Source organism: Oncorhynchus keta, chromosome 28 (genome assembly GCF_023373465.1).
Source record: "Oncorhynchus keta strain PuntledgeMale-10-30-2019 chromosome 28, Oket_V2, whole genome shotgun sequence".
Lineage (NCBI taxonomy): Eukaryota > Metazoa > Chordata > Actinopteri > Salmoniformes > Salmonidae > Oncorhynchus > Oncorhynchus keta.
This window is the reverse complement of record NC_068448.1, coordinates 31,009,652-31,018,624: the sequence shown is the minus strand read 5'-3', so window position 1 is coordinate 31,018,624 and position 8,973 is coordinate 31,009,652. Positions and strand designations below refer to the sequence as shown.

Sequence of the window (8,973 nt, the reverse complement as noted above, 5' to 3'; positions counted from 1 at the left end):
CTGTTATTGGCAGGGAGGTTTGGAACCCTCTCTTTTTTTGGTCTATTAACAAATTTCTTGCTTGATGATGTCATCAGACAGGCCAAAACTACATGTATTTTCAAACAGCTCTTACGCCGCAAAGGCATTATAATAATTTAACATTTCAGTGTTATTCCAACATCATAGTGTGAAAATGCACTGAGTATACTAAAGAAGACCTGTGTTTCCCATGACATAGACTATCCAGATGAAAGCTATGATCCCTTATTGATGTCACCTGTTAAATCCAATTCAATCTGTATAGATCAAAGGGGAGTAGACTGGTTAAAGAAGGAGGTTTAAGCCTTGAGACATGGATTGTGTGAGTGCCATTCAGAGGGTGAATAGCAAAACAAAAGATTGAAGAGCTTTTTAACAGGGTATGGTAGTACAATAGGTGCCAGGTGCACCGGTTTGTGTTAAGAACTGCAACACTGCTGCAACTCAATATTAGGAAGGTGTTCCTAATGTTTAGTAAATTCAGTGTATATAAAACACATGAAATCATGTTTTCGACTACACTGGACCTATAATTAAATTATTAGGATAGAATGCAAATCTGGGATTGGGACAGTCGTTTTTGGAATTAATGATATATAACCATTGATTCTAAAATAATATATTTTTAATGTCTCACTCACCCCATCAGAGCTCGAAATATATTATTGCTTTATGCCCATTATTTGTAAACAATATCTTTGTAAACACACTGTATTAACATGGCTATATAATTTTGATCTCATGGATGGTCAGTCTTTGAATTTATTTGAGGGTGGTTTTATTTCTCCAGCGCTGTCCCTCAGCTGTTTACCAAAAAAAGTGGTGGGTTGACGGCTTTTTTGTTTGAATCACAGATTGCCCCTTTAAGTACTTACCGGACAAAACGCAAGTGTCCATCCAGATCAGGGCTCTCCAACCCTGTTCCTGGAGAGCTACCATCCTGCAGGTTTTCACGCCAACCTTAATCTAGCACACCTGATTCTAATAATTAGTTGGTTGATAAGCTGAACCAGGTTAGTTACAACTGGGGTTGGAGCGAAAACATACAGGAAGGTAGCTCTCCGGGAACACAGTTGGAGAGCCCGGATCTAGATATTGCACCTGGGTCATCTTTGCATCTCAAGACCGAATTAGCTCACTAAGCATTTACCGTTTAGCTTTCACCACACTAGCATGCTACACAATAACAGTTGAGACTATCACATGTCTAGAACTGTGTCTGTTTGCCAGCATATATACTATTTTGAACGTGTCCATTTTTATCTAAATTGAACAAATAGTCATCAGAGCTGCTGTTCATTTTGTCTGGGTTCAGGTGGTGACCTATGCCCCGTTCACACTTTTCCCCTCGCCGGTGCCCAAGGATACCTTCCACCAGGCTCTGACAGTACAAACACACTACAACCGACTGGTGGACAAGATCAGCCAGGCTGGAGAACGTTCTAGCCAGGTTATACATTTACATTTACATTTAAGTCATTTAGCAGACGCTCTTATCCAGAGCGACTTACAAATTGGTGCATTCACCTTATGACATCCAGTGGAACAGCCACTTTACAATAGTGCATCTAAATCTTTTAAGGGGGGTGAGAAGGATTACTTTATCCTATCCTATCCTTATACAGAGAGCTGTATGACCAAGCAGAAAAGACTAGTGCAATAGAGGGATTGTAGCCAATTTATTTTAACAGCACTATCAAAGTGGATGATTTCACTGGCAGTTTATTCAACATACACAGACATGGCATACAAGAGGGGAGGACCCAGGTAGGTTTTCTAGTTTTAATGAACCTTTTACTGCATTGGGTTAAATCAGGGTCACACAGTGTTTCTTGGTAGTCTTGAACAAATCTACTTTGAAACAAAAGTATACACCTCACACACATGGTTATGGGTTTAAAAAAATACACCTGTACCATGTCAGATAGAGTTGAAATGTATTATTATTTTGAGTTTGCATCCCAATATTACACTTTATATACATCACAGAAGATATAAATACAACAAAACTGCTTGACATAGAAACACTGGCTTTTCGGTTGGTTTTTTAAATAATGTTTATTAATTATGAAAAATATGAATAACATGAGGTCACTAGGTCGTTTACTGCAGGAAAGGGCAACAGGGCAATTCCACCACTTTTCACTGGGGAGGACCCAGGTAGGGTGTTGTAGTTCTATTGAAATGTTCATGAACTATATCAGATATTAAGAACATTTGTATTCATCTACTTTTGGAAAAATTAAGATAGGATGTTCGCACTACTTTCTGAAAAATGTCCATAGTTTTGGATCTGAATCGCTCAGACGACATGCTGGACCAGAATGGCTCCCTGAAACAGATCGAGATCAACACCGTGTTTCTGCACGCACACCAGACGTCCACCGGGATGTTCACACAACTAGTTATCAAGTTATTTCTTTAAATATCCCCTGTGGAGTATTCTTTCTAAATAAGGCCTATTATTATTTCATCATTAGGCACATTCTGAAGAGGCCTGGTCAGCTGGATGAAAGCAAGCATGTCCTAGACGACAACCCTTCTGCAAGTCTGGCAAAGGGACTAGCTACAGCTTGGGACCTCTACAGCACGGAGAGGTGGGTGTCATAAGGTTTTCACATCACTTCAAATGTAAATGATTCAAGCTCCAACTGGCAAGGTTAACCATCTAACTTTCATTCACTGCAGGGCAGTGGTCCTGTTTCTGGTTGAAGCATTTTTGGCCATAGATATATTGAGAATGAGCTATGGAACAGGTAAGTTTGATTGGATTCCTTGGTGCTTATTAGTCAAGTGAATTATTATCTGTTCTCGCACAATGAAGTCATGAGTGTTTTTTTTGCAGACAAATTCCTGTTATATGAAGGCGGTTTGACGATGTATCGAAGATGGGATTCCTTGATGAAAACGAGGCGATTTGTGTACGTGCTATAGTACCTTTTTGTGACCAGATGGATTGTTAAGATTTCTAACAAACATAGTAATTATGTTACTGACATGAAGCTTGTTTGCATTTAAGCAAGTCAAACTCATTCTCTCTGCAGAGATGGAAGAGGTTGCTATTGTATATTTCCGCTATAGGTACATTCCTCAGAACTACACAGAACAGGTTAGATGGTAACATCCTGTCATCGTACCTCACCTGTGGTGGCAGTTAGCCTCGTGGTCAGAGTGTTGGGCCAGTAACTGAAAGGTTGCTGGATCGAATCCCTAAACTGACATGGTAAAAATCTGTCATTCTGCCCCACTGCCCCACTGTTCCCCGGTTGGCTGTCATTGTAAGTAAGAATTTGTTAACTGACCTGCCTGGTTAAATGAAGGGCTTACAGCATTTCTTTTATTTTATTTAAACCGTTCTCAGTAGTCAGTGTATCATTGACTGTAATGTATGTACTCATTAAACTCACAGACCACTTCCCAGATCCTCTATCTATGATGATGATACTGTTGGATTGGATTTGACCCTTTGATTCAGCAGTAATAATCTTCCCTGTATGATTTTGTGTAGAGCTGGGAGGCTCGTCTCATGATGGAGCGCTCTCTGGCTGTGAGGTGTCCAGATATCAGTACCCACCTGGCTGGCACCAAGAAGGTCCAACAGGAACTGGCCAGACCTGGCGTTCTGGAGAGGTTCTTTCCTGGTGAACCTGATGTTGTGGACCAGATCCGGGCCACATTTGCTGGGCTGTATACATTAGACATGGTAAGAGAACCTGGCTAAGTGTTTACATATTACCTCTTCTCTTTACAATGTTGTTGTAAATAGTTTCATTTATTTTTCAATGACTTTACTTGGTCACAACAGGGACCAGAAGGTGACAAGACTGTCTGTCTATGGCTTTGGCAAAACCAGACCAGTTTGTCCTGAAGCCACAGAGGGAAGGTAGGAGGTAAGAGGACCTCAGCTCTTTCTTTCTTCTTACAATGGGTACATTAACTAAAGGTTGTCTGGTGCCCTGGGTGAGCTGAGATATCACTTTAAGACCATTGGAATTGTCTACAATGTACAAACTCTACCCACTCTATGTCCCAGGCGAGGTAAAACGAATGCACCTAGTCTCTCGTGACCCCTGACACCGTCATGCTCTGGCCTGTCTGCTGATGTGTAGAATTCCTCCTCCTGTAGGCAATCACATCTACGGAGCTGAGATCTTTCAGATACTGAAGGGTGTGAAAGATGACATATAGAGGGCAGCTTATGTCTGGATGGATAAGATCCAGCCTGTGCACAACTACATCCTGGAACGGGGAACTCTGCTAAAACTCAGCACTTGCATATGTGAACTGGGCACATTTGGAGCTTATGTCAGGTATACACACAGACAGACATGCATATTTTTGTCACAATATTATTAATTGACTGATACAGAAATGTTCTGGATGGTGTTGTGGTGGCAGAATTTTCCACAGCAGTGTTATTTGTGTTTGCACTGATGTCTGGATTTGAATTCTCATAGGAGCAGTCACATTGTGCTGAGGACCAAGAGTGATGAGCGCTCTGATGGAAGTGTGGCTGCTGGAGTAACAGTCCAAGACAACCCTCTCTTCGTCTCACCGACACTGTCCTTTATGATACTAGTGTATTTAGATACTAGTCTATAGATGAAGCCAATGGGTCCATGCTATCCAAGGATGAGTGTAATGTCTGTCATCCGTCTATGCCCATCATGTCTGTAGGATGTATGTGCTGTAATGTTGAATTTGATGTGGAATTGTTCACATAGCCTGTCTGACGGTACAGATTAAGCGAATAGCAGATCTACAGATCTAATGAAATGCAGGAATCGGACCAAGTGAGAAAAGTAGAAATAATCATCAGTTTTCATTAGCACTTTGCTGTTGATTTCTTTGCAACTTATTCAAATGACTGGCAGGGATCAACCAAGTTTAATAATGTAGAATTATGATGAGTTCAAACAGGGGTCATTGATTTGGAAAGTATATCACAATAACTGCTATTTCTCAAACATGGAGAATGGTATTAGCATGTATAAAATGCAGTTCCTTAGTTTGAACACTAGGTGACAGTAAACGGTAAGATATTTCCGTAGAGAATGATAAAGACATCAGCACACAGGCAATGCTATTGAGGCAATCTCCATTTTGATGTAGTAGCTGATCTTTTCAGCTATCTGGATTTGGGTGAAGTGGGGAGGCTTGGGCAAGTTGCAGTCAGGGGTGCAGGGCTGTTGACCAGGGTAGGTGTAGCCAGTTGGAAAGCATGGCCAGCTGTAGAAAAATGCTTATTAAAATTCTCAATTATTGCGGATTTATCGGTGGTGACAGTGTTTCCTAGCCTCGGTGCAGTGAGCAGCTGGCAAGAGGTGCTTTTATTCTCCATGGACTTTACTGTCTCCCGGAACTTTTTGGAGTTAGTGCTACCGGATGCAAATTTCTGTTAGAAAAAGCTAGCCTTTGCTTTCCTAACTGCCTGTATATATTGGTTCCTAACTTCCCTGAAAAGTTGCATATCGCGTGGGCTATTCAATGCTAATGCACTACACCATAGGATGTTTTTGTGCTGGTCAAGGGCAGTCAGGTCTGGAGTGAACCAAGGGCTATATCTGTTCCTGGTTCTACATGTTTTGAATGGGGCATGCTTATTTAAGATGGTGAGGCACTTTTAAAGAATAACCAGGTATCCTCTACTGATGGAATGAGGTCAATATCCTTCCAGGATACCCTGGCCAAGTTGATTAGAAAGGCCTGCTCGCTGATGTGTTTTAGGGAGCGTTTGACAGTGATGAGGGGTGGTCGCTTGACCATTACGGATGCAGGCAATGAGGCAGTGATCACTGAGATCCTGGATGAAGACAGCAGAGGTGTATTTGGAGGGAAGGTTGGGTAGGGCAATATCTATGAGGGTGCCCGTGTTTAAGGATTTGGGGTTGTATCTGGTGGGTTCATTGATCATTTGTGTGAGATTGAGGGCATCAAGCTTAGATTGTAGGATGGCCGGGGTGTTAAAAGCATGTCCCAGTTTAGGTCACCTAACAGCATGAGCTCAGAAATAGATGGGGGGCATACAATTTGCATATGGTGTCCAGGGCACAGCTGGGGGCAGAAGGTGGTTTATAGCAGGCGGCAACGGTTGAGTTGGCAAACAAACTGAAAAGGGTGCATACTGCCACCTAGTGTGTTTGAGCAGGTATTAAGCCAAGGTTGGCAATTTACTGCCACGGAATTAATTAATTAGCTGATCCCTCCTGATGACCCAGATGGAATCATGTGATTCTTCCTTCACCCATAGGAAGTCCCACCCAGTTGACTACTTTAAAATGGTGGAAGCCCTCAATGGCAATTTCCATGCCAAAACAGGTTTCATCCATCTCGAGTCCTATATCTAACTCTTTGGAGATTTCTTGGAGATTTCAAAAAATAAAATGTCAATGGTTTTTCAGAATGATTATGAAAATCCAGTATCTCTCATCATTCTCATTTGGGCATAACACTGTGCTTATCAGTGAATGGATAGTTTTTGAAAACGATACCAATATACTTGAGATATGCAACTGTTGTATTAGCCATCAAAATACTCATGTATGGTCTCAATCCTGATCCTTATAAGGTAGCCTATGCCTATGTTTAGCCATTTGTTTCTTTGTTCATGATCTACCAACTCTCTGAGGAGACAATGGGGCCAGATTGACTATCCTTTAAGAACAAACACACACAACAGCCACTTTGACCTGGATGTTATCTCGCCCTCTCTGTCCCTGGCAGTGCTGTTGTCTACTCTGCCTGTGTGTTTTATCCTGCTGTCATCAGAGCTCTTTGTTATTGTTCGCTCGGTGCCACACATTCCAGGAGTTGGGTCATCAAACAGACGGACACACAGGTCACTCCCAATGGGCTGCATTTCCCGCAAGGCTCTGGCTGTATTCCACTTTACTTCCTGGACTGCAGCAGTGGAAAATGAACTGTGTTTGTTCCCGACAAAAGTTGCTCTAGGGGTCAGGATATGTATTATTCCAGTGATCACTAAGCAGACAGTTTTTGGTCATAGGTTTCCTTTCTCAGAAATGGCTCCGCATGACTCCCAAAAGCTGACAAAGAATTGTACCTATTTTCTCCATGAATGACTCCACTGTTTGTTTCCTTGCCAGTGTGCTCACATTCTTGGACAAATTATTGGCAAAAGTAGTTGAGAACGCTTGAGAGAATGGTTGTGGTGGATTAGCCTTCAACTCTGATCACGGACTAAAAGCAAACTATTGGAGTTAACAAGCTGGTTACACAAGTGGCCCAGATAGCTGGGCACTGTGGTGAGAGTGGCAGAGACTGCAGACAGAGGCGCCAGGTCAGGAAGGAATGACAGGAAGTGGGTCATGACAGGGTGGAAGTGGGTCACAGTGCTCCAGCTCTGCATGAGAGAACAGGGAAGGACAACAGCACTCAGACAGGACTCGGAGTAGCTTCCCTGCCTGACTCACTTTCCTGCTGCAATCCCTCCACCACTCTGTTTTGTCCATAGACTGTAAAAACTAAACTGTCAAATCAAATGTGTTTACTACGAATCACCTCATTTTTTATTCTACACCGTCTTTTGAAAATAAAGTGTGTTTTCGGCAAACCTCTGTCAGGCATTACTTTCATTTAACCTACCTATGTTATTTTATTTACACACCTTAGAGAAAACCCTACTAGGCTACAGTGCATTTACTGATTCCTCTTAAAGCAGCAGTGGTGGAAACACAGTTGCCATGACAACAGTTATAACTAAGATGATGAGCAGGGTGAAGAGATCCAGGCAGGGGTACTGAATCCAGCTGCCCTCACATGACCTGCTCCTTTGTGCCTCTTAATAAACTCAGTCCAGAAGATTGCCAGGTTAAAGGGATTATCAGGACAGTTCTTATGCACAGCCCAAAGCTTCCTAATCTACTCCTTGTACGTTTTGTCATTGATTATCTTATTAAGGGCCTTCAGAATTTTGTCTGAGGTCACATCATTAATACTGAGGACTTTTCCCATGCCTTGTGCTGCCATGCGCTGCTCGTTGCCACACTGGTCACCAAAAAAGGGCATCATCACCATGGGCACACCGTTGCAGATCCCCTCGTGGATCCCATGTGGATCCCTCCATGTGTGATGAAGGCCTTGACGGTGGGATGGCCCAATAGATCGTTCTGGGGGAGCCAGCTCATCACCTTAACATTCTCTGGAGGATTTTCAGGCACAGCTCCAATATATCTCCACACAACTCGTGGAAGAACCTGCCGGAAGACATCAAAGAACTGTTGAGCTTTCTCAGCTGGCGGTGAGAAATCAAAGTGCATGAACCAAATCGATGTCTTGCTCATCAGCTGTGGAATAGTCGTCTCCCTATGTAGGACATCTGAGGCGATGGCATTGACTCCTGAGTACAGGTATCTGCAAGACGGGCTCAAGCAGGGCCAACAGGAAGTTGACACTCTTCTGTCTCAAGGTCATGTGGTCTGTGTAGTATAAGGGGACATAGGAGGCAGGGAATGGGCACTGGCTGGCCTCAAACTCTACACCACACAGGGGGAAGTTATGGATGAAGAGAGAGTCTCCAACGATGACACCAACAGGCTAAAAGGGATCAGTTTGCATCAGCTTCTTGTTATATAGGAGGTTTGTTACAGGCATGCTGGATGTAGTGCCTAAGCACTGTCAGGGTTTGCATCAGCTTCTTGTTATATAGGAGGTTTGTTACAGGCATGCTGGATGTAGTGCCGAAGCACTGTCAGGGTTTGCATCAGCTTCTTGTTATATAGGAGGTTTGTTACAGGCATGCTGGATGTAGTGCCTAAGCACTGTCAGGGTTTGCATCAGCTTCTTGTTATATAGGAGGTTTGTTACAGGCATGCTGGATGTAGTGCCTAAGCACTGTCAGGGTTTGGTAGTAATGCCACACAGGGAGGTCAGGGTGATGTAGTGCTGTGAAGGCCCCCTGCTGCTACCCCTGAAATCACCACCACCACCCTG

At 43.0% G+C, this 8,973-nt stretch overlaps 2 pseudogenes; one reads left to right on the top strand and one right to left on the bottom strand.

Annotated features, from left to right (window-relative positions):
- Nucleotides 1–2,296: 2,296 nt before the first annotated feature.
- On the top strand, nucleotides 2,297–4,623 carry LOC118360575 (glutathione synthetase-like; annotated as a pseudogene).
- A 3,070-nt stretch (nucleotides 4,624–7,693) lies between these two features.
- LOC118360574 (UDP-glucuronosyltransferase 1A1-like) lies at nucleotides 7,694–8,707 on the bottom strand (annotated as a pseudogene).
- Between the last annotated feature and the right edge of the window lie 266 nt (nucleotides 8,708–8,973).